The sequence below is a fragment of the Streptopelia decaocto genome, assembly GCF_964273445.1.
Source record: "Streptopelia decaocto genome assembly, chromosome: 7".
Classification (NCBI taxonomy): domain Eukaryota; kingdom Metazoa; phylum Chordata; class Aves; order Columbiformes; family Columbidae; genus Streptopelia; species Streptopelia decaocto.
In genome coordinates, this window is record NC_138661.1 from 5,235,859 (window position 1) to 5,241,858 (window position 6,000).

A 6,000-nucleotide genomic window follows, 5' to 3' on the forward strand; every position below is an offset into this window, starting at 1 on the left:
TCAATAACAGCATTGTTACTGGCAGGGATGGTCGCACAAACGTGTGAGCTCTCTTATCTCGTACATATTTTCCCTAGGATTTTGCTAATGGGATAAAAATTATAAACAAAGCAACAGAGTAACGACTAAATCCAGCCAGATCTCAGCATCCCGCTCCCTTTCCCAGGAGCTAATGCTCTTATGGGGATAATTTGCAAATCTGGGTCTGTGCTGACCATCTCACGGTCACTGTCGATGCTCAGCATCCACCCAGGTGATTTTTAGGATGTTTTGTTCAGAAAATTTACCCCAGCCCAGCATCACGGGGACATCAGTGTCTGTCTGCAATGCTGGGCTTTTGGGAGGGCGCTTGTGGGGTGCATTTGGGGACAGAGGTGTCACCGCAGCTTGACAGCGCCTGGCACAGCATCAGGGCTCCGGCTGCAGCTGAGGTTTAGAAATTCTTCCCTGGACCAGACAGGAAAACAAATCCCAGCTACTGTGAAGGGGCCGTGCTCAGGCTGGGGATGGTTTCTCAGCCCATAAGGGGAAGAAAATAAATAAAGAAAACCCCAGCACGGAGCCACAACAGCCGGCGCGTTGCTATAAACTCCAGAGAGGAGCTGGACCTTGCTCTGTTTCTTGCATTTCATGGGGGATTTCCAAGGAAGCTTTTCGTCCCTCCCCATTCTGGCTGGGGGGACATTTCCCCCCCTGGTAACCGGGATGGAGGGACCCGAGCTGCATGCTGGGGAGCGGGTGCTTCCTCCAGTGCTTGCTGGGCCTTTTGGGAGAACGACCTCTGATTTTTGGCCAGAAATACCCACTTCACAGAGACATAATCAAGCTTTTCACTTTAATTTGTTTTATAATGAAATTCCTGGGCACACATTGGGATCCCTCTGCAGGGTTTTTGCCCCGATGGTGCTCCATTTTGCTATTAGAATCATAGAACAGTTTGGGTTGGAAGGGACCTTCCCAGCTCCCCCAGTGCCACCCCTGCCATGAGCAGGGACATCTTCACCAGCTCAGGTTGCTCAGAGCCCCGTCCAGCCTGGCCTGGGATGTCTCCAGGGATGGTTCATCTACCACCTTTCTGGGCACCCTGGGCCAGGCTCTCACCACCCTCAGTGTCAAAAATTTCTTCTTCGTGTCCATCCTAAATCCCCAGCTGGCCCCAGAGGAAGTGGGAGTTTCCTGGGGGGTGGCCTGGGGACACCCCAGCTCAGGCCCCGGGTGGTGGCCGGGGGCTGGGTGACCCATTGAGCACGCTGGGGCGGCTGGCCATGGCACACAGCCATCCGCGCTGAAGCAGGAATTCCAGCAATGCAGAACCACCCCCGGCTCCCCAGCCATCCCGGGGAAGCTCATGGAGGGGGGGCTGCTGTCAGGTTTTGAACAGGGTGGGCATTAGTATATTTAACTGGAACCTCAAATTTCACTCTGTATTTATGCTGCTACCCTCACTCTTTGCCTGGGAAGTCAGTGAGGATGAAAATAGAAAGGAGTTTCATGAGAGCTAAATCAAAACAGGGCAGGAAAGAGAGAAAATCCAGCCTGAATACACAATATTGGAAACACGAAGAAAATTTAAGCGTGCATCCCGGTGGGCAGGCATCCCCCCTGCTTGCTGCTTTGCCGGTACTGCTGATACGCTATATTCTGCTAATCTACCCCATGGTATTTACAGCTGCCTATAGCCCAGGATCCTCTTTAACATCCAGCCGGATGCGACGCGAGCCTGCAGGATTCCTTGGGATGGCCGGATGGAAAGCGGGATCACCTCCCCTCCACCAGACCCTCAGCTCCTCGCCCGGCCTGGGACCTTGAGCTGGGTTTTATTCCCAAATTGTTGATAAACCTGGGCTGAGATGGGCAGGAACTTGCTGCAGGGCAGGTCTGGCTTTGCTGCAGCCCCCCCAGCCCTTTGCACAGCGAAACACTTGTCATCTCTGCAGCCCCCATAGAAAAGCCTGTCCCAGTGCATCCCATCCCCAGTCCCCCATTCATTCCCTTTCCTGGGGTCTTAAAGGGGCTTTTTTGGGTGCTCTGGGCCTGAGGGTTATTCCCAGGCTTGCTCTCAGCTTCTGAAAAACCCATGGAAATGTGCTATAATTCAGGAAATGCAGCGGCCAGTGTGGGGCGGGGGTGGGGGGAGTGCAGATGGGGAGGAAAAGATCACAGAAGCGGGGGAATATTTTTAGCCCGTCTGTGTGTCTGCTCGCCAAGCTTCAGAGACGCCCGGCTGACTTCAATCACATCAGATGGAAGGACAGACGTCTCCGGGATGCTCCCATCCCCCAAAACAGGAAAGAAACCTCAGCAAGGGCCTCCCCAGGGGTGATCACCACCAGCCCCAATGCTACGAGACATCAGAGAATCCACAGCAGGCTGGTGGAGTGGGCGGAAAACTGGTCTGTGAGTTTCTCTGCTGAAAAACAATTGCAATTTGTGCAAACAACAGCGACATGAGGAATGAATTGTGCACAAGGGGTCATGGACCAGTCTGCCATTGGCACTGGGGGAACTGGAGATCTTCCAATGCACTTCCTCTGTCGGAACGACTCCAGTCACACCCTCATGCCCTAAGCTGACGCTTAGATTAGGCTCTTGCCATAAGTACATTTAAACCAGCCTCAACCCCAGTGCAGGAGGACACGAAAGACCCCACTGCATGGGGCAGGGTGGGCATATCCTCACCAGCATCTCCTCCACGCCCAGCGCCGTGGCCTGGCGATGTCCCACCACACTGGGGGGAGGTTTTTCTTTGCCCAGCATGGTTTAAAACACCCAGGGCAGGCAGCTGGCTGCAAACCCAGCAGCTGCCTGTGGCCAGTACAGGTTTCAGGAATCCATTGCAAGGTGGATGCTGATTTTAGGTATCAGCTGTATCCCTAGGGTGGGTGGGCAGCCAGGGGTGTGGTTGGGCACCTCTTTGCCCAGGGAAACAAGGCTCTGGCCTCCCGCTTCATAAATATGCAGGATTGCAGCAGGGAATCAGAATTATCAAAAGTTTGGGTTGGAAGGGACCCTCCAAGCTCATCCAGTGCCACCCCTGCCATGAGCAGGGACATCTTCACCAGCTCAGGTTGCTCAGAGCCCCGTCCAGCCTGGCCTGGGATGTCTCCAGGGATGGAGCATCCACCACCTCTCTGGGCAATCTGGGCCAGGCTCTCACCACCCTCAGGGCCAACAATTTCTTCCTCATATCCGATCTGAATCTCCCCTCCTTTAGTTTGAAACCATCACCCCTCATTCTACCCTATGCTAAAATGTCTGTCCCCCTGTCCAAAAAAAAAAGCCAGTCCAAGCCTCCCATTGTCCCCCCAGCCCCACCAGCCCCAGGGACAAACACCTCAGCCTGCCCGAGATGATGAGGAGCTTGGCCATGGCCCGATGTATCCGTCACCCATCTATCAATGATTTACCGCTGCTGTGAAGGGCTGTTTGTGCTGCTGGGGCTTCCCAGAGGCCCCAACCAAGGTCAGTGCTCTGCTCAGAGGACAGACGGACACTGAGGGGGAGAAGGGCCAGGAGTCCACACAGTGCTGGTGGGGATGAGGCAGGGGCAAAGCAAAGCCCCCTCACATCCCACCAGTGCAAAGGGTTCCCCTCAAGCATCCCTCCTCCCCAGCATCGCTTCTCCCGACCGTCCCTCCCCCTGCCATGCTGAGGAACCCTGGGACAGCTGGGGACACCCAGCTAACGCTGCTCTTACACCCCGAGGGCTTACAGGTGCAAACAGCCCTCACCAGGGCTCTGCACTATAGGGGGGGTCAAAAGCCCTTTTGGAGGCACCGTCCGTTGGAGCCAGGGCTGGGAACTGTTTATCGCCAGGGTCACCGACACAGTGGCCATCACAGCCTAAAACTATCCCTGTGAGCACCGGTGGCTGCGAGGTGCTGGGGCTGGATGGCACCAGGCGCCTCGCACACAGAGTTACAAAATGCCGGCGGTGCAGTGCAGGATTTGTGCAATTCCTCTGCTTTTTGAAGCAGCCACGGCATCCTTTAAGTACCTGATGAAATACAAATTGATTTTTAGGAAACGGAGTGAGCAGACCTCCACCAGGATCCATAGCCTGGCTAATATTTATCTAATGGGTTCTCACAAATAGCTCGTTAATCTCTTTGTGTTTAATTAATGGTGCACAGGACCCAGCCTGCTGCAGCTGAGTTCCCCGGACATGTTGCTGGGGTCCCTGCAGCTCTGTGTCGCTTTGCCATGGCCACCTCTTCTTTCCTCCCCGCTCCATCCAGTGCCTCTCGTTCCCCCCTTCTTCGCTCTGCTCCACCCCAAGGAGATGCCCCTGTGCTCCACTGTCACCTGGGGCCAAAAACCCCATTTATGTGGCCTCACAGTGAACCAGGAAAGGCTTGAAACCTCATGGCTTCAGGCACCAATTGCAAATATCTCACCTCTCTTGCAGCAAATATTTCATTTATCTATTTATTTACTTATTTAGCTGCGAGTTAACACCGGAGGCCCGAGAGCATCCTTGCAAACCTACAACATGTGAGCAAATGCATTGGAGGGGTTGCAAAACCGCAGTGCATTATTTCAGCGTATTTGCCAAGGCAGTATTTTGGGGTGCTCCTTTTGCAGGGAACACATGTGCATATGCCTGTTTATACGTGTATGTACATATATATACATAAGCGCACACACACACACACACACACATATATATATATATATAAAGGCCATGGAACTCAGCATTTTCCCAGTGAAACACACTGTTTTGTTTTGGTTTTAAGGGCAATTTTCAGTGGAAACATTTCCCAGACATGCCATTTCCCCGGGAAGCAGCAGCTGTGCAGCCTCCATCCCACTGCGTCTTTCCCCTGCCAGCTCACACATGCGACTCCCAATTAATTGGACAAGGCAAAAAAAACCAAAACATGTTTAAATGGTGAGTCAGGCAGGCGCAGGCAGGGCTTGGGCAGAGCACCACCAGATCTAAACTTGCTGGAAAAATATGGCTCTGAAATGGCACCATCTTCCCTCGACTCTGAGCTGTGCGGGTACCCAAATGGGTTGGGAGGACATCGAAGCCGGGTCAGGCTCGGGGACGTGTTCGAGGAGGACCAGGTAGTTTCCATCCTGGATTCCTCCAGCATTGGCTGATGTGGATGAGAGGCCCCAGGGTGAATGCAGTGCCCAAGCCACCCACTTTTGGGTGCTGAGGATGTCCTAACCACCCACCTTTGGGTGCTGGGGGTGCCCTGGCATCCTGTGGATGGAGAAGCAGACCCAGCACTGACCCCAGCCCAGGGTCCTACATGTACTTTGCTCAGGTTTCAGACCCCTGAGAAACCCCCTCCCTCTCTCCCCAGTCACCCCTGGGCTGGAGGAAGCCGGGTGTTCAGTGGGAGCACAGGCGCTGGTTCCATTAAAGCAAACTGGGAGGGGAGGAGTTGGCTCACCCTTCCCCAAGGCTGCATCTGGGAGCCAGCACAGGGTGAGAGGGAGGAACCATGGCTTTGCAGACCCAGCTGGGCAACCCTCTAAATGCCACAGCCCCTCCCCACCCCACCAGGCTCTTACCACTTTTTTGGGGTCTCACCCCAGCACTGGGTGCCTGGCAGAGGGGGGATTTGCACAGCAGCACCCATGTCCCCAGGCAGGGCGTTATCGGTGCAAGCCCTGATCTGCAAAACCCTGATCCCATCTCACGTGTGCTCACATTTTCATGACACCCTGAAAATCCCCAGGAAGTTTTTGGGGTGCTGTATGCAGCTGGGTTGCCCCCACAAACACCCCCTGGCAGCAGCAGGAGCCAGGAGCACTTTGCAAACCCAAGCTGTTTATGAGCTATATGAACACAATAAAGCAAAAGCAGCTGTGGCTACTACCTTGTTTTATGTGATTTTTTTCCTTCTTCTTCCCCCCTCCTCTGAATTTTATGATCCAAATATAAAACCCCAGGAAACATAGGTTTAGAGCGCTGGCACCCCTTAATGCAGGAGTATGAAATGCAGTGCCATGACTCTCATCCATCCCTGGAGCTGAGCGTAGGGA